This window comes from Martes martes (assembly GCF_963455335.1).
Source record: "Martes martes genome assembly, chromosome: 16".
Lineage (NCBI taxonomy): Eukaryota > Metazoa > Chordata > Mammalia > Carnivora > Mustelidae > Martes > Martes martes.
Genome location: NC_137904.1, coordinates 55755234 through 55781118, shown reverse-complemented (window position 1 = coordinate 55781118; position 25885 = coordinate 55755234). Strand labels below are relative to the sequence as shown.

The window sequence follows — 25885 nt, the reverse complement described above, 5'->3', positions numbered from 1 at the left end:
TATTTTTGAAAGATATATCCCATTATATTATCACTGCCACAGGGCAAATCTCTTGCATGGGTCACTGCAACTTTGTTCCCCCCAAAAATCAGTGCATGCCCAAACCTCTATCGATTTGAGTTTCCACCAACCATACTTCCTGCTGTTCCGCAGTTTCTGATTATGTTACAAGTATCTTACTTAAAATTATTAAGACTCTTATTGCCATCCATTTATTTGAGTATAAATTTTACATTAAGAAAATAAGATCTTTGACCCCTTCTGTGCGGGGAATTTATGTTCTTCCAGTTTCCCTCAAAACTGATATTAGGGATAAACCTCATGGTCTTTACGAAGGTGTTCAATTCTCATGGCTCTATTTACTTTATGTCCACTGGTATTTTTGCAACTAAGCCATGTAATGTTATACCCATTTTGCAGATGGCTGTGGTAAGATAACAATGAACTGGAAAGGGAAGACAAGGATTGTGATTACAATTTAATCATCCCACTGCAAAACTTTGAGTCTTTCTCTCTTGCAGTCTTTTAAATTTCATTTCCAGGTCCTGTTAGATAGAAATGCTGCTGGTTATAGAAATCTCTGAAAGTAAGAATACATTTTCTTTTTATTTTTTTAAAAGATTTTATTTATTTATTTGACAGACAGAGATCACAAGTAGGCAGAGAGGCAGGCGGGTTGGGGGGAGCAGGCTCCCTGCTGAGCAGAGACCCTGATGCGGGACTCGATCCCAGGATCCTGGGATCATGACCTGAGCTGAAGGCAGAGACTTTAACCTACTGAGCCACTCAGGTGCCCAAGAATACATTTTCTTACAGGAACGTTGAAAATATATTTTATGCACTTACGTGAACGAAGCTTTAATCATAGATAATGATCAGCAATGTCTAATTTTTGTCACAGCATGACACATCACCTCACTCTAAGGTATTCCAATCAAAATATGCTGGTAACTTTGTCAAAGAAACAATTAAATCATTTTGGTAGTTCATCACCCATGCACCTGCCTCCCCGCCAAGCCCAAAGATATAAGCAATAACAGCATTACATAGAATTCACTTAAGTTCCAGATTAAGAATTAAGAATTAATTAAGAATTAAGAATTAAGAATTCACTTAAGTTCAGATTAAGTTCCAGATAATTAAGTCTGAAAAAGAAGCAATTTTTTTTAAAATGGTAGTAACGATTGGGGAGGAGTGTAGGAATTCTAGCAGCTTCTTTACGTGCTCTTTTTCCAAAGGCTGCCCTAGCTCTAACGAGAATTCAGCATATGCTTATGAATAAATTTTCCTTTGTTCTTTCCTTCTTCTTCCTTTTTAAAAAAATCATTTGTGGCAGAAAGGACACAGTTTGGGCTGGCCTCATCTCAGCTCTGTTCCTCTCAACACCACAGGTTGTTGGAGTTACTGTTAGAAATGACACCAAAAAATTTGTTTTTTCCTGGAATGTTCTGTTTGTGTCTCTGGCATATAGAGGGCTTGAGTATTCATACGTGTCCTTTCTAAACCTTTAAAACACTTCCTCTGGGTTGTATTTAGGTGGATATGGGCGTGATGTTCCTTCCACATACTTTTGGAGGGGCTGAGTCCTCTGTGGGGCTTCCTGCTTTGCGACTACACGTGGTCCCTGACTCCTGGTGGTTTGCCTTCACCATGATGGCAAAGCAATACACATTCCGTAGAAAACCATACTTCAAATTTTGAATTTGGATCTGTCTCTGCTACTTGCTTTGGCAGCACATATACTAAAATTGAACCCATGGGTCTCCATGGATCTGCCTTCGAGCTGGCGAAGTGCACCGCAGTCCTGTCCCCTGACGCTGGGCATCGCCGGCCGCACTCAGCCAGCCCCAGTGAGCATGCGCACCACCGCTCTGTCTGTAGCTTGCGGTCTAGGGTTCCACTTCATGAGATCCTTAACATTTTGTTATGAGGTAGGTTTTGTGTCAGATGGTTTTGCCTAATTGTAGACTCATGTAAGTGTTCAGAACGTGTTTAAGGTAGAAGAGACCCTGACGTTGACTAGGTTAGGTGTGTCAAGCACATTTTTGACTCATGATACTTTCAACTCAGGATGGGTTTACTGGGACTTAATCCCATTGCAAATCGGTGAAGGTGTGCATTACTAAACTCCTTAGCTGCTATTTCCTAATTTCCACGTGTTTCCACTCACATGGCATGGGCCTTTCAGTCTTCAAAACGTAAGGGGCGCTGCATGGACACAGATCTGTCTTCCTCGTTTCTGCAGAAGTCAGGTCACGAAGCAGGTTGTAGTAGCCCGGGAGAACGGAAACACATTCCTTAGTTGGTAACATGTTTTGACAGAGAAGCAGGTGAGAAAAGAAAGAAACACACCGAAAAGGTGTACCTGTGAAGGACTTGTTCGGGAAGCTTTGCTGGAGATGCTCTAAGGATGGAAAATTCTAGGCTCCAGGGTGGGTAGCTGTGTACACACGCCATTTTCACCCAGAGTCCTAACTGATAAGCTCTAGTCGTTCCTGCTTGCTGTCAAACTTCACATTTTGAGGCTTAAAAAAGAAAAGGTTAATAGAGGAGTGTTTTATGTCCTGCTCCCATAGATCATTGAATAAATAAATCTAAACCGTAATACTTTCCTTCCAGGAGCCAAAGAAAGGCCCTGATACTTTGGAAAAGCCTTGTTCACAGTCACATGTCTGTGGAGATTGAAGTATTCCTTTGAACGGTCAAAGTAGATAAATCATTTCATTACAGAAGGAAGCTTCTCAAAGATACCCCGCATTCTATCCTATTATCCGATCCATGCTCAACATATAAAGAGATCGGGGGTGGGGGGGGGGAAGAAAGAAAGAAAAGAAAAGAAAACCAAAAAAACCCAAACCCAAACACCACCCAAACCCACTTCTCCCCCCTTCCTCACGAACGACTGCAGCCAAAACATGTCTGTGCCGAGGAACGTATCTGCAACCTCCAGGAGCTTTGATACAATCAAGGCCAGTGAGATGTGCCAGACCCTTTCCCCTTTTCCCAGATGGTGAAGTTTGCTACTTTCACATTTGGCTTTTAATGGACAAGTAAGGGAGCCTGCCAGGAAAGCAGCGAGCGAGCTAAGAAAACAAACAAACAAAGGCAATCACGCCCTGGACGCGGAGGCCAATGACAGGTATGATTGATCAGGTGTCCGGCTGGAAGCTGTCACCACCGAGTTGAGAGAAACAGGCAGAGCTTGGCGTGTTTCACGGGCCAAAGATTATCATGGGGTATTAGGTAGGTAGCATTCTTCAGCAAACAAAGAAATGGAAAGGATGCCGTTGGCTTTGCCTGCGCCACACGCCTCACAGAGATGAGAAAACCATACCGCACACCACCATATGCTTTTGTCTGGGTGTTTGTTTTCCAACGAAATACTTTTCCGTGTTAAAATAAATGTGCATTTTGACATACAATCACGTTAGCTGCGTCCAGTCCGTCGAGAAGTATGCTTGGATCCAAAGACTTGCTGTCCTAATTACTGCACAATTCCCTTGTTGCTTAAATGAGGAAAATAGAAATCCTGTCCACTCTACAGTATTGTCTTTAGAATCAGCGGCCATAATAGCATATTTCCTTGATTTTAACATGCCATGGATGCTGACAATGCTTGTAGACAGCTTTCTAATAAAGAATGCTGTTTAGCATATTAAGGAAGCACATTGATTTTCGGAGTCATCCAATTATTTGAGAAATATCAAAATGTAAATAGAAGGTACATGTTGCAATCAAGGAAACGCGATACACATGAAAACATTTTATAAGCCATACCGTGCTGGAAAGATGTATTACCGACAATTAGGTCATAATGAAAACATGTTAAGGATACGACATTATTAATATCCTGCTTGTTATAGGGGTAGTAGCTTTGAAGAACAAAAGGTCTTCACACACTCAAATTGAACTTGAATTTGCATATACTAACAGAGAAAATAATGAAAAAGACATCCCTGATGAGCTTTATTTCATCTGAATGTAAGAAAACATCAGTTTAGCAGATACCTCCAAAAAATTTCAATCTGACTTCAATTTCACCAAAACAGACAAACACATCTTGCAGATAAATTATAGAACTCATGCTATCATATTCATTCCTTGCTTCTGACAAGCACAGAGTTTATATTTATGAGTGCACTATATGTTTTCAAATTCTCAGTATCAAAAGAAAGTAATTCGGTGACACTGTGTGATTGACTGTGATGTTGGTTATTCTCTTGGCCGAATTATCTAGTTTTTGCTTTTTAACTGTAGATTAAGCAAATTGTCTCTCCAAATTTGCATGAACAAGGATTCACACAAATGATGCAAATTCTGTAACAAACCTCAGAGTTGTCAAGGTTTTGTACTGTTAGCCATTTCTCCAGGAATCAAAAAATGACACTGATGTTAGAGGACTGGTCATCTTAACGGCTACTTTTACAGCTTTACGAATAAAATGGGTTCCTTCTCAGTAGCTTGAGAATCAGCACAGGCTTTCTGTAATATTTAACACCCCCCAGCAAGCAGACAGCATGGGTTTGGAGGAGGAAACCCTAGATAGGTGCTTCCTTAACTATCTCTCCAGGGCATAGAACAGGCTGAAAAATGCTTCTTTTATCTTAAGTTTTGTCTCTGTCCTTCTATGGGATATAAGGAAATGATTGGAAGTGACAGTCGAAGAAACAGTCCATCAATATCTTGTTTGCGTGACCAAATTCTGGTCTCTTGCCAAAATCTTTTGGTCACATATTGGTAAACGGGAGGCCATGGGTATATAAGAAAACTATTTCCATAGATCAGGGGTTTCCAAACTTGGCTCCTCCCCAGAATCACCTGAGACCGATGAAATCTAGCCAGAGTTTCTGGTCTACCCTGGAATATTCAGAGCAGGAGGTCTGGGAGGGTCCCAGGAAAATGTGTTTTTAAAGTTTCTCAGGTGATTCTAATTAGAACTGGAGACTGCCGCCATACAATTCAAATGAACTTTCTAGACTTATTAATAATGTAACAATATGGAAAAAATGTTATTTCTTTAGCAGGAGAATTTTTTTTTTTTTTACTCTTTTATGTTACAAGAATATTTGATAAACCACTTGGCATGAGTGGAATAAATGCTCAAGGGAAATGTTTAAGGAACAAAAGATGGTTCCTGGCTACCTTCCAAGCTTTCGTCTTGCCAAATGGGGTACATAGACTAAGGGTATGAGATGAATTATTATGGAAGAAAGAGGGGAATTTTTAAGGGTTTTATACAGGAGGCAAATAGGGGTAAAGGTAGAGCTAAGCTAATTCAGCATCTGGTACCTAAGTATTTACTAAACTAGGTAACCATTGGAGTTATTACTATTATCTCTAACGTCGTGTATGGATAAGCCACGCCAGTAATATATAAAGGCCTAAAGGTCTAGTTTGGAAGTTAACATTGGCGTTTACATTAATTAAAACTACAGTCTTCAAGGGGATCAACTCTAATGATGAGCAAAACTCAATGATCCTCAATTCCAGTGGTCATTGACCCCGTACATACGAGGCAAAGATAGAATAAAATAGAAGCGTTTCCTCTAGGTAGTTTGTTCCAACAGTCAGATGTCTTTCTCAATTCAAACTTGAATCACAACTACCCAAGGTACTCGAAAACAATAATGAATCTTTGAAAATGGCAGAAGACATTTTACAAGGAACGATTTCATGCTTGATTGTCTCCGGGAACCTAGAGTTAATGGTAGTTTAATAAAAGTTATGTGAATGTCAAAGGATAGAACAACTGCCCCCCTTCTGATATTACTAATTTCCTTTCTTTTTAATCCCAAGTGAAAGCTACTTCATTTTTAACCATTTAGTTATATTTGGGAAATAAATTCTCTGCAGTTTTTAAACCTCCAATCCCTAAACTGCTAACTAGATTTTAAGTTCCAAAAACCATAAACTAGTACATTGAAGAATATAATCCTCATAGAGCAAAGAATAATAAAAATTTTCACACTTTTACTCACCATTAGTCAGGGCTAAGTGGTTCTTTTCAGGGAAGAGGATGCTACCCAAATTGATTATCTTGTGACTCTTGTCATTCACATACTTCAGATTCCTAGAAATATGATTATGGTGTTGTATATACACCTGTGAGTGAACGGAGCCTTTGTTTTTAAGACAAAATCAGGGAGCAAAAATATTGTCAAAATAGTGTTTTCCAAGGTGTATTTATTTTTATTTTTAATGGAACAAAATTATTCCCAGCTGTGCAATGTTCTCAGTACACCCATTACTTTTTAATGAATCTTACAATAAGATGATTAATTCTATACACTCAGAGGCTTTCGGTGAATGTTGTCGATTAAGCAATTACGTTAATCCACTTCTGCTTATTTTTTTGGAAGCCCAGTGATGAAGGTAATTTTTCCCCCTTTGGAATAATCTCTCTAGAATTATTAGGCACGTGTGAAAGGAGTTTTACACACATTTCCAAGGACTACACTTGTTATGATTAACCAATTTTAATCTGCAAACCACAATCAACCTGTTTTATTCCAACTGATAAAGTTCATGACATCATTTGGTTTCATTTTTCAGCCTAGGCATTGACATCATTCATGGGCATTAAAACATTTATCATAATATTTGGTTCTGGAATAAATGAAATAAAAACACAATAAGAAATGAGCAACTATTTGACTTAGACAGTGAAGCATGCACAGTTTTTATTTCCAAAAATGATGAAGGGTTTGTGGAAAATAGTACAAGTAAAGGCTCCAGAGTATGTAGTAGAAAATGTTAGAAGGAGCATGGTACTGTTTGGGTGTTGGGTGGGTGCCTGTGTGGGTGTACAGAACAGTTGAGATGTTCTGACAGGAAACGGTATGGAGGTTCCTCAAAAATTTAAAAATAGAAATACCATGTGACCCAGTAATTCTACCTCTGGGTATCTACCTGAAGAAAACAAAAACACTAACTCAAAAAACATAGACACCCTTATGTTTATTGCAACTTTTTTTTTATAATAGCTAAGATATGGAAGGAATGTAAGTGTTCATGGTTAGAGGAATGGATAAAGACATGGTATATATATACGTTTTTATAGCTATAATATGTATACGCACATATGGAAACACAGATATATACATGTGTGTATATATTATAGCTATAAAAAAGAATGAAATCTTGCAACAACATGGATGAGTCTAGAAGGCATAATGCTAAGTGAAATAAGTGGGCAGAAAAAGACAAATACCACATGATTTCACTTACATGTGGAATCTAAAAACAAAACAAACAAAACCAGAAAAAGACTTATTATTAATAGAGAACAAGCTGGTGGATGCCAGATAGGAGGGGGAGTCGGGGGATGGGGAAAAGAGGTGAAGGGGTTTAGGAGCTACATACTTCCCATTACACAATCAATAAGTCATAGGAATGAAAAGTACAGGATAGGGAATAAAATCAATAATATGGTGAGAATCTGTGTGGTAACAGATGGTAACTCTCACCTCTCATGGTGACCAGTATGTAATGTATGTAATTTTTTTTAATTTTCTTTTTTTTTTAAAGATTTCATTTATTTATTTGACAGATCACAAGTAGGCAGAGAGGCAGGCAGAGAGAGAAGGGAGGAAGCAGGCTCCCCGCTGAGCAGAGAGCCCGATGCGGGGCTTGATCCCAGGACCCTGGGATCATGACCTGAGCCGAAGGCAGAGGCTTTAACCCACTGAGCCACCCAGGCGCCCCGTAATGTATGTAATTTTTGAATCACTATGTTGTACATCTGAAACAAATAATTCAATTAAAAAAAAAAAGATGTTCTGATAGGATATCTGGATAGGACAGGCAAAAGGAGAGGACTCTTTCTTAAGTGGAGAGTCACTAGAACACTTGGGTGATACGAAATCATTTAATAATGGAGCTAAATAGCCTCCATATTTCTGGAGAAGCCCGGGTGATGCACTTGCAACAACAGAGGATTGTAAAGTGATGGCTGTAAGACAGGGGGCTGGATTATTTGATGCCAATTTACACATTATTTTTCTCCTCTTGCTGTAGAAGACCAAAGATGTGAATAGTTGGTTCCTTTCTGTACCTTGTTGTATTGGGCTGAATCACATGAAAGAGCCAATATTTGATCATTTTCGACTAACTGCGATGGCTGTTTGTGCGGTTTAAAACAATAGAGGCACAAAGTAAGCCTGTAAGGTAGGTGTGGTGCCTTCTTACTTGGTTCTTCATGTTTCCTTGTCACTGTTACTATTACAGGATAAAATGTATTCATCTTTGAGAGTTCCTAGATTTTCCCTTCTCCTTCTGATGACAGAGAACTGTCTAGACTGCTATTTCTTCTTGATAAGGGTCTGGACTTCAGTGGTGGAGAGCTAGGAGGGGAGTGAGAGGCTCAAAACAGCAAAGCACTCTGTGTGTAAAGGTTAGAAGTCTTATTTCAGTAGAGTGGAAGAGTGAAGTGAAGTCACAGCCATGGTGTAGAAGGGAATTGACTATTGAAGCAAGAACACATCTGATGCTAGGCAATTACACTGAGGGTATGATATACTCATTTCTTCAGAAATGCATATTACAATGTAGGGCTTAAACCTCAGATCATGTATGGTCCTCATGATGGGTGAGTTAGGGGATTGTCATGAAAAATTTATCTATTTTGAAATTACTTTTGGTTGCTTAGACTGAGTCCTTCTAACTGTGACACTGCTTTGGGACAAAGCTCCATAGGCTCTGTGTGGCTTTACAAACATTGTATTTTCCCAACCAGAAAATATTAAGCATAATAGTCATTGTATTCCTCACACCATGTCTTCTTAATTGTTCTACATCTACATCCACCTTGCTCAATCTTAATCTTCGTAGAATTGATGTAGCCATAGTGATTCCTTTAGATGTTATTCATGCATGTTTTTCCTCATTCTTCAATATGGTTTTATAAATCTATCTATCTATCTGTCTATTTCTACTTAAGAAATTATAATGCTATGTTTTTAGGCAATAATAGCATGCTCGTATATGGGAAGGAAAAGGGAACTGATTTTTACCTGAAACTCAGCAGACCAAACAATGGTGATACATCTGGGCTCCAGCCATGAGCCTTCCATACCTTGGTTGATTTCATGAGGAATGGGCACTACATAGATTTGAACTTTGTTTTTTAACCCACACTGATGCAGCCAAACCCAAAGCAAAATAACCAACAATTCAAATCTGCGCAGTGTTGCCTCATTCTCCAGACCATAGTCGGGCCCATCAATGTATAAGCACGTGTATGTGTGTGTGACATGAATAATAATACAATATATCTTTCCCTTCCTAAAGGCTTTGGGTTTTCTATTTCACATTAAATCCTTAAGTTTGTTTCACACTTGCCATTTTAATAGTCTCCTTAAAGTGAGTATTTATGTTCTCTAATTTGAGAATAATAAAAATACTAAATGTAAGAAACAAATGGAGGTAGTCAGTCAGAGAGATGCTGTGCTAATGGAGTATCATGGGCCAGGCTGACATCAAATCACCACGCACTTGGACGTTGAAGGCCTCTTGTATTGTAGACATTCTCTCATGGGTGTTAACATAAAACACAAATTGTTTAAATGCTCTCTCCCCTCGGTCTTTCCATATGTCTTTTCCCCCAGATTTTCTTGTCCTCAGGTGTATTAGTTTCTTAGGGCTACTGTAACAAATCACCATGACCTGGGGTGCAGAGGAGGGGGGTACTTAAAACTACAGAAATTTATTCTCACACAGCTCCAAAAGCCAGAAGTCTGAAATCAAGGTGTTGGGAGAATTGGCTTCTTGGGACGGTTGAGTGGGAGGAAAGGTTCCAGGCCTTTCTCCTGGCTTCTGGTGGCTGCTGTCAGGGCTTGGTGTTCCTGGGCTTGTGGGTTTATCATCCCAATCTCTGCCTCTGCTGTCTTTTCAGTTCTTCCCTCAATGTCTGTCTGTCATCTCATAGATTTATCCTTTCTGTCTGTCTCTGTGTGTCCTCCCTTCTTCTTATAAGGACTCCTAGTCATCGGAAAAGGACCTACTCTAATCCAGTACGACCTCCTCTTAGCTAACTATATCTACAAAGATCCCGTTTCCAATCAAAGTCACATCTGAGGGTGTGTGCAGACACGAATTTAGAGGGGATACGGTCCCTTCTCCTTCCAAACTCATGATTAACCAGCTACGGTGAACCACCAGCTGTGTGTTGAGTAACTTTTTCTTTCCCTCACGAAGTGGATGGCCACGTTCATGCCTGAAGTTCCACCGTTGGTTTCCTCTCATCACAGCCTTGCGGGGCCATTCTTCAGTAGGGCTGTGGTGTAGCACCATCTGTTTTTGTCTTGTGCCCTCGTCCTGAGCTGACAAGTTTATGAACAAAGTATAGCCTTTGTTCCTCTGGTCCATGGAATATCCCAATCCTTATACATCTGCTCCAATCAATATGGTGCCACTGAGTGGATGATACAGTTCTAAAGGAAGACCAGAGAATTCAGTTCTCTTCGAACTGTGTTCTAAAACAGGTTAAGAGAGGTAAGGTGGTGGTGAAACAAGACTGAGGTGCTTCCTGTTCCCCATCCCATGTGCATTTGAACTGTTTCTGAGCTTTCTGCTTGATAAGGATGAAAGAGAACACATCTACCAAAACAAAAGGTTGCTGCATGTACTTAAGTCCATTCTAATCTGCTCGAGCTTTGGTATTATAGAGGGAGCATTTGTTACAACTAGAGTTCTTATTTGGTTAAGTAATGGCATTTCACTGTCACCCAGAAGGACTGTCTGATGTTTTTTGACCCCTTTTGGTCATTAAGGGTAGTGCCAATATCCTCCTTCTTCCTCCTTGAGATACAGAATTGCGTTGGACTTACCATCTTGGCCAAGCTTCCCATTTGGTGTCCCCCGTGGTAATAAATCAATGTACAAAAAAATTATCTACAAAACCAATGTAGATAATTTGTCAAATACCAAGTATGTCTATTTAATTATACCTTTGGGAGCTGTGGCTTGGTATTGGGTAGGTCCATGGATATTTTGGGCTCATTGTGAGGTGGACCTCTGTGAGAATTCCGTGGGAAGCCATGATGAAGCTTCAACTTACTGGGTGTTAATGTCGTCTTAGACCCTCTGTCCAAAAATCCTCGAAATCCTTGAAATGCCCGATAATACAATTGACAAAAGTGTTTTAATGTCCTGGTGAGGGCCCAAATTCTTCTTCTGCCAATAGCTCCTGGATCCTCAGAGTGACTGGGCAACATATTTCCCTACCAGGTTCCTGGTCATCCATCCATCCTTTATTTTTTTTTTTATTGCGAAGTCTGAACAATACCTCTTTTGGTTCCCCATCTTCCTATTCTTATTGGAGATAGTGATTCCCATCTGCACAATCCTCTGTAGAACAAAGCTCCCTAGATATCACTTTCACTTTGCTCTCATTATAATAATTGCACCCCTCTTGCCTCTGGTGATTGAACAACTTCCCACCCCTTTTATTTTGACATTCCACCAGTCCCATTGCCATCAACAGTCAAATTTTCTAACAATATCTCCTTTTACCAGAGGACAGCGACCTCTCTACAAAGGACGGTCACCACTAAGTGTCTCATAATGGTGATGCTCCTTTATCTAGGGAAAACTCAGTGTTTCCTCTACTCTCACACTACAACTTGCTTCAGGCACCAGATGTGTGGGGTTTGCACCCATCGAACCCTTCTCTAACTCTAGTCAGGTGTATCACATTCAATCCAACTCTGACTCTATCTCCCTGGAGTGACTGTTAGATCCCACAAGTTAAGGACTCAGTCTTATAAGACTGCCCCCTCCCCACATCAGATTACTGTCAAAATTGGGAATGCTTTTATCTATTATTAGTTTCTGTTTTCTCTACATTTATATGGCTGTGCACCAAAGACTTTTAGGTAGTGTTTTACCCCCATAAGTCAATATTGGTTGGTGATCTCCTTCCCCACTCCTATTTTATTGTTGCAAACCGGACATTGTAAATGTAGGGTTTCTTAACTCCGTAATGATTATTTTATTTAATTCACCAGGAGTAATATTTTAGCCTTTGCCTGTATTCTTAGGAAGGAAAGGTGAATGCCTGGGAGAATTAGAAAGAGAATAGTATTCCCTTCCTGAACACAATTCAAAGGCTTGCTGAATCACTGAAGTAATATTAGAACCTGTGAAAACCCCACTGGGCATCAGAAGGTGTTGAAGGGATAGGAAAGGAGTAATGGATTTGAAAGCTTTCTTCCCATCTGGAGAGTCCCCCAATGACCAGCCTAAAAGAGGACCAAGAAGAGAGAGGGCTCAAGTAATATTATGAGAGTAGCGTTTTCCACCTAAGTGCAGGAAACCACTGAGACAAAAGGCCCATAGCAGCAGTCGCATGGCTGGGAGGCTTTTAAAAACATGCTACTTCCTCTGTTGTTTCCTTCCAATATTAGTGCCCATCTCTCCATTTATTTTTGTAAGGAAATAATTAAAGACACGGATTTTTAAAATATTGGCCTGTCACTTTTTTAAAAACGTAGTTTGAAACTCTCTTCTAATGGAATTATTTCAATTCTTTGTGTCTATCATGAAACAAAAGTATCAGTCTGGGCCATGAAGAGGAGATTGGTTTACACCCTTTTGGAGGAAACTATTGAAGGAAGGTTCTGCCGGCTTATCTATTATTAGGAGATTTTTACATCATGTGGTTACGAGGTTCAAGGTCACATTAAGTCAAACTATTCTTTCCTATACCGATTTTGATCTTTTTTCTTATCCCTGATCATTTTTTCCCTTTCTTTTTTGTTAAATATTAATCTTTGTTAACTGGTAACAGAGTAAATGCTGAGAATACTGAAAAACAATATAATTTGCATCACATGTTTATTTATTAGGATCTCTCATTCTTGGGGCTCCTTGGTGGTTCAGTCAGTTAAGTGTCCTGCTCTTGATTTTGGCTCAGGTCATGATTTCAGGGTTGTGAGACTGAGCCCAGGTTGGCTGCATGCGATCCATGCCGTGCCATCTCTTTACTTCTGCGTCTGTGCCTACCCCCCAATCACATGCTCTCTCTCTCTTTGGGAAAAAAATAAAATAAAATAAAAGATAGGATCTTTTATTCTTTCTGGGATTTAACAAATTTCTACAATACACGTATTTCCTGGCTGAAAACTATTATAGAATACAAATACATAGAAAAGTGTCTCTCCCCAGTAAAGTCACCACATTTAAGATAAAAATCCCATTAAAAGTTTGGTGGTCATTGAAAATATCACTGTTGTGTGCAATACCAAGTCGTGCAGTTTTAGAGAGGAAAAATATGTCTACACAGTTCATTCAGAGATAAGACTTTACATTAAGTTGAAAAAAATAAAAGTTTCATATTATCTATGCTTCTTTCCATCTAAGTGCTGATCTCAAAGAACAGCAAAGACTACGGAGGGGATTTTGCTTTGGTTGCTTTACTTCTCAACAACAACAAAAAAACTAGCTTTCATCACCCGAATATATATTGATCCATTATTTTAGGAAGTATTCGTAAAATAAATATAAAATAAATTTTCTCTACTTTTTTGTATGTTTATGTTTGTCTTCTGATGAGAAATCAGAGTCTTTCAAATGGTTCCTTCCTTACATGAATTTTTCATTTCGTTTTTTCCTTCCTGCTGTTACTTTTTTTTTTTTTTTTTCCCTTGGCTTATAGTTTTTAGCACTTTGGTTGTGATGTGTCTGGGAGTGGATTATTTTTTTTTTCTTTCTCTTATTTTTTTCAGTTCATCCTGTTTGGGATGCAAGTGAACTCACCTCCCAGTTCACTTTTTCTGTCACTCAACAGGGTGCTGGCAGAGCAGGCATGTGGATGGTAGACTCCTGGCCCCACCTCGTGCAATCAATCAGAAAAGAGCAAATTTGAAGCTGAAAGACAATAGTTTCCTAAATGGCACATTCTGTTGTGACTCTTTGGTGGCTTCTGGCTTATGGGCAAACACTCGACGTTGGGACTATTACATATACCTTGCTGGTGACACAATTTTGAAAAGAATACACTATGAATAAATAGAGACACAATAAATTAGAAAAAAAGGTAGTTAATTTGGGCTGTTTTTAATGCTACTTACCTCTTATTGTATTAGGTTGCTGAATTCAGTGCAATAGCATCCTTGGAACTCCTTTTGAGCGGAGCGCCATTATAAATTTCTAGTTAAGGACATGCTCCCCGGGAGATGGTCCACATTTGTCTTGGGCCATCATCTGTTCCCTCACATGGTTCCACAAGCCACAAGGATGTACAAGCAAGGCCTCAAGGGGCTGAACATGAAATTCATATATTGAAATGAATCCCCAATGTGATGGTATCTGGGGATGGGACTTTATAGAGGTGGTTAGGTCATGAGTCTCATGAATGAGATGGGTGCCCTTAATGAAAGAAATTCCAGAGAAATCGCTTGCAGCGTATGAGGACATGGCGAAATAAAGGTCGTTCTAAGAGCCAGGAAGCAGGCTCTTGCCAGACAGGGAATCCACCAGCACCTTAATCTTAGACTTCCAGCCTCCAGAATAATAGAAAATAAGTTTCTGTTGTTGATTAGCCACACAGTTTATGGGAATTTATTTTAGCAGCCCAGACAGGCTAGGATAGAAGGCTTGCCTCCTCGTGTGCTAAAGGATGCTTTCTTTGACTTCAGTATCAACAAATAAACATTAAGGAAGAGGAGAGGAAATATGACCTAGTTCTGGACCTTATTTGGAGAGCCCCTGCTAGCACCAGGGCTCCTCACTGGTAAGACACATAAGAAAATGGAAGCTGTGAATACTTTATCCATTCATTTTCCCAGTCATCGACTCATTTAACTGTCATCCACGTATCTACAAACTTGACCATCGGAATGTGATCTGCTTTATCATCTAACTATGTCTCTTTTACCTCATTTCTTCATTATTATCCTTTTCTTTGTATGCATTCTTCTTTATGTAGGACAGATCCTGTTTCCAAGAGTCCAAAATCTCACACATTTCCTTAACACTCTGGAGGTCAATATCTATCTAAATAAGTCACGGTTATTATTTCTCAAAGTATAATGTGCAAAATTAGAGTGTGATTACTGTGCCTCTAGGTCAGGCCTTGTGTCTTTTGTTCTCTCAACACAGGATGGAGGTTCCATCTCTGAGACTAGCCCCAACCCCACTGGCTGGTCCTCAACCTTCAAGTCTCTGCTCAGAGGTCACTTTTTATGAACGATCTTTCAGAACCTCTTAGGTTGGCCATCTCCAGTTATTTTTTTATTTTATCATCACCTCATTTTCTTCATTTTAACTATGACATTAAGAAACAACCCTGATCATTTGTCAACTGCTTACTTTTGGTCTTCCCTCAGGAGGCTACAAGTTCTGTGGACACACCAACCTTGCTTGTGTTGGTTCACCACTGAAGCCTTGCAAAATAAAGCTGGGCTCATGGGAGGCATCCCAAGCCCGTTTTCGGGGTGAAATTTAGTATAACATACTTTGCAGTGGAAAGCATATCTCTTTGCCCAGTGAAGGTGTTTGTTAGGCAGAAATCCTCCCAGATTCTTACTCTCCTCAGACTTCTCTATAACCACATTGTTCCCGAAGGTCGGTAACTGACATCAACACACTTTGTTCTTAATTCTGGTTCTTCTTCTGTGTTGGTGATGAGGATGAGATGTGGGCAGGCAGAGTATACAGTGGAGTTTTGATGGGATCTTTTTTGGGTTGTTTCTTTGTGGATGAAGAGTTAGGTGTTGCCAAAAATCCTTTGAGGTGTCCACCGTGGGTGTGGTCCTCTCTCCTAGCTTATCACCCTGAAAAATGTCCTCCCTATGTTTCTCTTCTGTCAGTTTCATCTTTGCGTGTCTGAAAGGGGACGTAGGCTTATATGTTGAAGCTGTTCCCCTACAACTCATCTGGCGGGCAAACCCTGGGTGTTCAGTTGTTGCTTACAAAATTCAATCAAACAGAAACCCACAGTTCTGACTTAAAACTTGCCCCAGACCTTTGCAGTAGCACCTGCTTGCTGAATGCCTTTTAGAGGAAGTTCTTCATAATATTCTATGTCAACATAAAAACATCAAACTAATTTTTAGCACTAAATCTTGATCTGTGTCTTCTTTCAGGATAAAACATCAAAAAGAATTGGGGTGATAATTAAATCTCTAGTTCTACTCTTTAAAATCTGTGGATTCAAAAAATAATTAGTTGATTAATTTGTTCAGATTTTAAATTGTGTGGGCATATATTTTGGGGGGGGCAATGTGGTGGTGAGATATGAAACCAACTAGCAAAATAGTAGTTGTTCTTTTCTTTTTTCTTCCTCGATTACCCTCAAATCTGAAACAAATGAACCACTTCTCATTGTTCAGAAAGGATTTGTTTGTCAGCATTTCAGTTATAGGCAATAATCGATATATTCTTATGAAACAATGTATGGTATACGTGTTCATGTGATCCGTGCACCTGAATTAGTACCATAACACTTGTCTGTGAAAAGGAAAACATAGTCTGTATTAAAGTATAAGAATATGACTATGCATGCGCACACACACGCAGACATACCTATTATTACTAAAATCAGGTTAGTTCCCAAGTAAATCTATATGTAACTTTTCCAGCAGGCTTCCACTATAATAAAATCGTCAAGCCATTTTTCCTTAACAATTACTGACTCCGGCTATAAATCCCTAAACTGGTCAATAACCTATAACCCAGCGCCTCTCGAAATGGAATGTGGGATATTTATGTTCCCCCTGAGAACAGCTTGCATATAAAGTCCCAAACAGCAGTGTGCGCTGACCAGGACCACCTTTCTTGAGCAATAACACAAGCACAATGGCACTGGCTTCTTCCCTTCTGTCCTCCCCTCCCCCACCCATACTGTCAGAGGCCACTTTTCTCTGGGAGGCTTGAATCACGCCCAACTTAACATATTAGGTGCTAGCTTAGCACACACAGCACTAAACCACACGACAGCTCATTAACCTTTAGACTATAAAAAAGAAAAAAAAAACTTGCAAAAATGTCAGCTTAACTTTCCATTTCAATAACAGGGTCTAGGGTTAACAAAGAAGAAAAATACAAACCCTGATTGTGTGGTCATTATTAGGGATCGTTCATTTCATAATTATTTGCTCTAAGTCATAAAGGAAAACACACTAAGAAAATTAGCTTCTCGTTGTATATTTTATTTCAAATTCATTATGTTGTGCTGTAAAGAGATATATTAGACAGACATGTAGAGTGTGTGAAACTGAGTAATTCTTTTTCAACATACTCAAAACTTTTTCCCAAAGAAATGAAGTGCTCATAAGACCTTTTTCCATTGTGTTGTTTTGGAACTTAACAAATGCTTATGAAGCACTTATTATGTCCTAGACACAACTTGGAAACATTGGAGAGATGGCAGAGAGTAGAACCGATTCAGGCTGGAGTTCCCATGGAGTTTGCATGCGTTTCAGTGTTTCCCATTGCTTCCTGTTCTACCCTAACACGTGCATGTATCTTTCCTTCCAGGATCAAGGTCAATATCACAATAACCCAAATCCTGGAATGAGTGATTCCCCTTGCGGTGTGTTTGACATACACCTTTTCTAAAATAAAATCAAAGTTTTGTATATTACAAGTTAAAGTATTTATGTTACCCAAGAAAAGTAAAGATAAGCAGTTACAACTCAAATGTCCAAATACTTCTGACTTGTTCTCTCCCGTGACATCATAGACTGGGGCGAGGGGAGACATGTCTTCCAACAGAATGAGTGTGTCAACTCCTCAGCTCCAAAAATTTGTCAGGAAATAATGACCTATCACACTGACTGAGGCTGTGTTTGTGTGTGTGTGTGTGTGTGTGTGTGTGTTGCATTATATATATTTGGAGAGACACAGAGCACTTACTATATACCAGGCACGGTATCAGTTATTATCTTTGCAAAGGGGAAAAAAACAGGTGAGTCAAGTAATTCTTAGTCAACTGGGGAAGCCATAATTAAAGAGATAGGGTTCTTTGTGTGTTGTCATGACAGACTTTGACACGTAATAGGTAAGGGAAGTCTTTCAAAAAAAAAAAAAAAAGGATGCTCAGTTGGAATCTTTTTAAAAGATTCAGCTTGTCATTTTCTTTTTCTCCTTATCACCTACTGTGTGTCAGGCTCTAGGCTGAAGGTTAGGCATTCCATGATAAACGAGATAGGCACGGTCACTGTCTAAACCTAGTGAGCCTAAAACTTAGTTGAGGAAGTAAGATACTAGCAGTGATGGAAATTTATATATGGAGTTCACCATGCTGGGAGCAGACATTGAGCAAGTGAGGCGTGGGCCAGGGGGGCTTCCTGGCAGAGGGGACAATTTGAAGAAAGCACTGAAAACGATAGACTTGGACAGATTGAACAGATGATGTACACCTACTTCGGGGCTCATGTGTCACTGCAAAGCAAGGGATGCGGCGATTTCCTGTATCCTTGACAATATTCTCTCACACAGGTAAAAAGAACCAGAGTGGGGGGTCCAAAGACCTGAGTTCTGGTTCCGGAGGAAGGATCTTGAGAACATCAGTGCAGCCTTAGGGAGTGTAGGCACGAAAGGATGGTATTGGAAGAGATTCACACTTTTTTTTTTTTTAATTTTATTTATTTATTTGACAGAGACACAGCAAGAGAGGGAACACAAGCAGGGGGCATGGGAGAGGGAGAAGCAGGCTTCCCACTGAGCAGGGAGCCTGATGTAGGGCTTGATACCAGGAACCTGGGATCATGACCTGAGCTGAAGGCAGATGCTTTACCGACTGAGCCACCCAACTACCCCAATCTGAATATTCTTAATTTGACCCATCAGCTATGCCTCTCATTCCAGCACACCGGATGACACAAAAATGATGAAAATAGTTTTTATTGCCAACTTCAGATGGTTCCAAAAATAAATGAGTTAATGTGAAAATTATTCAAATACTCACCAATGACCCATTTGTTGGAAAATGATACAGCAAAAGATTAAGATTTCTATGGAGAAATTTAAATCTGGTTTGTGGAGAAGGTTAAAAAAGGCTAACTCCCAAAACTCCAAAACATGTTCATATCTGTTGTGTCCTTCCTTGATCACTCAAAGTCTGTAAGCATAAAGATGATGACTTTTCTTCCAGGATAAGGAAAAAAGCATGTCCTTCAGAAAATTTATTACAATTTTGGGGGTTTTTTGGTAACTGAGAGACAAAAAAATAAGACTTGTATATATAAAATATCCTTGGAAACGAAGATAAAATAGGATAATTGTGCCACTTCTCCTGATAAGTTGTGTATTAGATGAAATCTTATTTGAAACTCAGAGGAATTTTACTTATAACTTTATATATTTTTACTAAATTGCATGTGGAAGAAATAAGTAATTTGAAATATCAAAGTTGATTCTAAAAGGATAAATGATTAATGTGTGTTCCTATACATAAGAAATAAAAAATGACCATTTGCCAAATATTTATGAATGGCTCTCTAAGCTTTCAGATTGCCTTTGAAATAAATATATTCAAAAGTGACTCTATTGTTTAAAAATAACTTAAAACTTTGGTAAGAAAATATTAAAATCCTGGGTAGGGGGAGAAATCAAATAAGAGATCAAGAAAAAGATATACATTGCAAATTTTGTCTCACTTACCAGTAATGGTAAATGGCCTTAATAATGATGTGACACTCTAGCCCCATTAAAGTGACAAATTAAAAAAGTAAATTCCAACCAAGCAAGGTTACATTTATATGGCATGTTCCTATATTATTTGAAAAGTGTAACTTGGTATAGCCTTTTGGAAAGTAATCTGCCAGGATGCGGTATCGGTAACAGTAATGATCACTGTGATTTGAACATTCCAGGAGTGTTCCCTGATGAAATCATATTTTTTAAAAAAATATTTTATTTATTTATTTGACAGAGAGAGACACAGTGAGAGAAGGAACACAAGCAAGGGGAGCAGCAGGCAGAGGGAGAAGCAGGCTTCCTGCCAAGCAGGGATGCCAACATGAGGCTCCATCCCAGGACCCTGGGATCATGACCTGAGCCCAAGGCAGATACTTAACAACGGAGCCACCCAGGTGCCCCCCTGATGAAATAATCTAAAAGGGATAAGAAGTCATACACATGAAGGCATTGATTATGACATCCCTTGGAAACAAATGAGAATCAAGTTTGCAAAGGTCGAGTGACACTAAGGTAAGGTAAGGTGATGTAATTAAAATACAGTGCAGAGCTTTTTACTCCATGAATTTTTTTTAATTATTTAATTTTTTATTTGACAGAGAGAGAAATCACAAGTAGGCAGAGAGGCAGGCCAATAGGAAGGGAGAAGCAGGCTCCCCGCTGAGCAGAGAGCCCGATGCGGGGCTCGATCCCAGGACCCTGGGATCATGACCTGAGCCAAAGGCAGAGGCCTAACCCACTGAGCCACCCAGGTGCCCCTACTCCGTGAATTTTTATGTGAGTACTAATGGAATAATCACGAAAAGCCTTAGTCACATGGAAATGAGGGCATAATTTAAGTGAAAAACTAGAATGAAAAGGATACATGGACTGTGAATGACACAGTGAGGTGCAGGGGCTCTGGGTGTGTGTCTATCTGTCGTCTTCTCACGCACACCCACACATCGCACTATGCACACACTGGGATTGAGGCAACATTGTATATAATTGCACGCTTGTATTCTCACCTGTACATGAGGATAAAACACAATACATTTTTAAATACAGCAGTTACATTAGGGATGTTAGTTCAATTTTGACTTTCTTCCTTCAAACGGTCATTTTGTTGAGCGTTCCCCATCCTCATGTGCTGTTTGGAAACTTTCTGCATCCCCAGCTCCAGGGCACAGACCCTGATTATTCTAAGAATTCATGGTAATCAGTATTATGATACTTCCAGTACTTCCTGCATTTAATTGGCTCGGTGGTGGGCATGTGGCCTAGTCCTGGCCATAAAAAAAAAAAAAAAAAGTCTTCTGAGTTTTAGTGGGGTGTTTTAGGGGACTTCCGTGGTAAGATTTCTTAATTTAAAAATGATGCCTATAGAGATAATCTGTGTATTGGTGATGACAGTAACTAGCCACACTAGGTGGGTATAAAAGCAAAACCAAAACAACAAACAACAAACAAACCTCAAAAGACTGTGACTTAGAAACATAGCACTGTATGTCTTTCCCATAACATAGCTTATGTTCTCATCCCATTACCCAGAACCTGGTCACTCAGTTGCAAAGAAAACTAGGGGCTGAGGTTGCCCGGTGGAGTTTCTCACCGTCTGTTACTTTGTAAGAAGAGGACGTGCGTACTAGGGGGAAGAGCCACAGGTTCCTCCACAGTCTCCCTTAACTTCTGGAAGCTGTCAGGTCAACTGTAATGCTGAGCGGTTGGGATTACCTACTCTCCTAAGGCCAAAGGAACTGGTTTTAGGATAAAGCCAGAAACTGGAAGACCGAGCAGTTGAAGAATGTGAGTTCTTGGTGATATTACTGGCCTTCCAGTGCCTGGAATGCTGGGGGATTGACGTCTCTGTTTTTTATTTGAGCTATCAAAGTTGTTTCCTATTTTTTAAAAGTCAGGTTTAAGTTGGAATTTCTTAACTGATTCAAGCATAGATTGTTTTTTGTTTGTTGTTGTCTTTTGTTTTTGTTTTTGTTTTTTTTTTACAGAAAAGCAATGTGACTTTATATAATCTGTTCTCAATTTTTTCTAAAGTTCTTTGGACCACATAATAGATCATTTGGTTAATTGTGCCCCTTACCCAGCATGTATCACTCCAGTACTTTTATAGCTCACTTGCCTGAATTAACAATTAATATTAATTTCTTTCTTTCTTTTTTTTTTTTTAGCTATCGAACCCCCCCCTCCAAAAAATGGCTGTTTTATCTACAAACTCTTACTACAAAGCAAGTAGCCTATGGGAGGACATTTAGTTTTTTGTTGTTTTTAATATTTAGAATGACAATATAAAGATTTTCATTTTCAAGGGAAGTAAAAAAAAAAAAAAAACAAAAAACAGAAGAACTAATGCATTTGGATAGAATACCACTAAAAGGTTGTACCTATTGTCTCAAAGAAAATCTGCCTCTGTGGAGAAAAGTTTGACCCAAGGTCTGAGAAAGAAATATAGAAGATAAGCTCTAAAACAAAACAAAATAAAAATTTGTCTTAACAGAAATCAAGGATGCTCTCCAAAACTAGCAGGTTTTTGGAAAAAGGACTCAGAAATCAAACCATAACTTCAAGTAATAGAAACATTTCAGATATGTTTATATCCATAAGTTTACAGGGATACTAAAAATATAAGTTGTCTTTGGAAAAAAGCTAGAGAAATAAAAACTGACAAATAAGGAAAAAGTCTCCAGTATTTGTCCTGACACTTCTATACAAATAGTACTTGGGGTAATAGTGGACAAATTTTCATCTAGAAGTAATCCAGGAAACCAGGAAATCCATCAGGCACTTGTGCTGTATTCAAGAACTCTGAGGTCGATATTAGCTAAATTTAAGACCTATATTGCTCTCAGTTGCAAAAAAAAACAGAACCTACAGTAGCTTTATTCTTTTATTTAATTTAAATTCAATTAGTCAACATACAGTACATCATTAGCTTCAGATGTAGTGTTCAGTGGTTTATCAGTTGCTTATACCACCCAGTGATCATCACAACACGTGCCCTCCTTCATGTCCATCGCCCAGTTACTCCATCCCCCCACCCACTTCCCCTCCAGCAACCCTCAGTTTGTTTCTCAGAGTCCAAAGCCTCTCATGGTTTGTCTCCCTCTCTGATTTCTTCTCATTAAGTTTTCCTCCCTTCCCCTATGTTCCTCTTCACTATTCTTTATGTTCCACATTTGAGTGAGACCATATGATAATTGTCTTTCTGTGATTGGCTTATTTCACTTAGCATAATCCCCTCCAGTTCCATCCACGTTGATGTAAATGGTAGGTATTCGTCCTTTCTGATGGCTGAGTAGTATTCCATTCCTCTTTATCCATTCATCTGTCGAGGACATCTCAGCTCCTTCCACAGTTTGGCTGTTGCGGACACTGCTGCTATGAACATTGGGGTGCATGGGCCCCTTCTTTTCATTACATCTGTATCTTTGGGATGAATACCCCTTAAGCAAAGAGAAATCAAGTAGATCAGGGGCTGACCCAATTGATGTGCACAGGCTAGGAAACTATACCAGACAGAGGCAGCCAAGAAGCAGGAGGCCATACCTCGTAGGAGAGATATTTTGGCCAGGCAATGGCTATAAGACACTGTTCCTGATACTTCTGCATATGAATTGTAACCTGTTCTTCATCTTTGTCTTACTTGCTCAGAATCCAAATCCTGACGAGTATCCGATTGGTTAAGCTTTGAGGTCATGTAGCCATATGTTGCTCCTGGAGGCTGCGGGAGAAAGTAGAGGGAGGCTCTGGCCCCTCCTGTCTCTCTGGAATGGGGAAGGAAGTTCCTTACTCCAGGATAGAAAGGTCAGTGTGTTACTGTGCAATTTAGTAATGGAATATCTATAAATGTTTATATCAATAATATATAATGTTAACATGTTATTTATTTATAAATAAGTAAGCGATATGTACTGTAGTAGAAGACAACAGGAGAAAAAGAAGGAACTATACATGTGCTATGGGCAAAGTCTGCCGTGCACTTCACATCTCTTAACTTTACAGGGAAGACATTTTTAATACCTTTCAGATAGCCTCATAATTCAGGGGAATAAGTGAGGTCAGTAACCTAAATTAGTAGGGCCAGTGTTTAAGCTAACTCTTCATGACCACAAAATTCAGCTACTATGAGAATCCAGGAAGAAGAAATCATGTGCAATCAGTAGATCAGTGAAACAGATGGCATTTGTTTTAGACCTTGAATGCTGGGTACGTTTTGACATCTACTGTTGATGTCAAAGACAATCCCTGAGAGAGGGAATAATAGTAAGCAAGATTAGAGAAAGGAGTGCAGTTTGGCAATAATGGGAAAAGATATTGGACAGGCATTAAGGTGAAGCAAATGAAATCTTGGAATGCTTTGAAGGTCAGTCTAGGAAAGAAATTCCGTCTTTAGTCTTGGGAGCATTAGATTTTTTTTTTTTTTCTTACCAGAATGTGTACTATTGCCACAACTGTATTTCAGGAACATTAATTTGATGAAATTTCATTCCATTACGAGTTGATATATGCTATTCTTATCAAGAGAATACAGTCATGTTTTCCATTCTTTATACAAGGACACATAACAGGGTCCATTATTTTGGGTATTAAAATAATCCTTGGATAAAAATATTCCTGTAGATGATTTTAATACAGACAGCCACCTTTAAATTTGTATTAAGGCGAAAATATCCCACATATGGCAAAATTTCCTTTCTTCTCAACAGCTAATATTTTAGGTACATTAAAATTGATATTTTGAACATATAAAAATCTCAAAAGGTGCTTTGTGTTTAATGCACATCCCAGTAGTTACTGAGAGGATAAAAAATGAAACCAAGGCAGAACAAATGACTTTAACAATGTCAAATTATAAAGTCGTGTCAAAGATAATAAAAGTCAAAGTTAGCTCTCCGGACTCTGACTCCAGCTCTGCCTTCCGCATTCACCACGTAATTGCTGTCTTCTCTCCTGGCTTTGCTGGAGCAAAACAGTCTCACAGAAACTTCTGTAGGTAGCTGAGCCTTCTGTGCGTAGGAAACATTTACAGTTTTTAAAAAGTCCTTCAGATTTATCTGGAATTCTCGTGAAAATTGACAAGGCCACCATCTTGAAAACATCAAAGTTGATTTGCCTCCCAAAGCTGTATCTTGAGACGTGAGTTCTAGGTTGTAAAATTATCAACAGATCGGCAATTGACCAGTTAGACATGGCATTCCAAGGAGAGATGGAAAAAAAAATAATAATGTGAGATGATATGATTTTTTTTTACCTTCTTGTATAGAAAGAGCAAAGAGAGATTTATTTTTGAACCACTAGTTTCTTAAAACACACACACACACACAACAACAACAACAACAACAACTCAAAGTAAGTGTTAAGAGAGCATTTTAGGGCTTTTTTACAGAAATCATCAGTAGGGTGGGTCAACATGACTGACTCCTGCTTCAGTCTTATTTTTCTTTAAAAACAAAAGGAGAAATCGAATCATGCTTATTTTTCTTTGCTTTGCTAAATGCATTGCATAGCTTTCTGAAAGGGTTAAATAATTTCCTCCTCTTTGGCACATTTTTTTTTTCTTTTTGTGTGTGAGGTTCCCTACTAACCATAGCTCTGTCCAAAAGGAAATTAAAATGAAATACATCAGGCATGCTGGGACTTCACACTTCAGAGACTTACGAAGCAATATGGCCTGTTTAAATTGATTGTCACTTTAACTACCCACAGCTACTCTTCAGGAAGGGGGCTTACGGTTTTACTGTTCTTAACGGGACCATATCCCTTTTCCAATGGCTTAATTTAGGTTGTGCTGAAATTCCTATTAAAATCAGAGTCATTAATATTTCATTAAAAATACCCATGATGTCAGAAGCGGCCATTCCAGGCCTGCCAAGTTACAAAGAAAACTACCCTTTCCCCCTAGGGTTGTGCTAACATCCTGATATCCAAACCTACATTTACATTTTTCCATCAACCTGAACAAAAAACAAAAATGAGAGAGGGGAGATATCAAGTGACGGCCGTCGTCTGGTGCCTTCAATGTTTTGATGTCTTCAGATGGTGAGATCGTAAAACCTGACTTCAAGGATGTAAAATTATCAACAGATCAGCAGTCTGACCATGTAGATATCTGTTTGGCACCAGAAAGCAGAGCATTTGACAAACGGATATTGGGTCTCCCTGTGTCAAGTGCACTGAAAAGATTTTATACAAAAAAATACCGTAACCGAGGCCACCCGGTAATCACAGAGCTGCCAACGGAATGAGTCTA

The 25885-nt window shown here is 39.1% G+C and overlaps 1 long non-coding RNA gene across 1 annotated transcript in view; it reads right to left on the bottom strand.

Moving 5' to 3' along the window:
* Positions 1-24061: 24061 nt before the first annotated feature.
* LOC308357307 overlaps positions 24062-25885 on the bottom strand; it is a 28703-nt gene continuing 26879 nt past the window's right edge. The window contains exon 3 of the long non-coding RNA XR_013968182.1: positions 24062-24778. This is a non-coding gene — a long non-coding RNA (uncharacterized lncRNA). The remainder of the gene's footprint in view (positions 24779-25885) is intronic.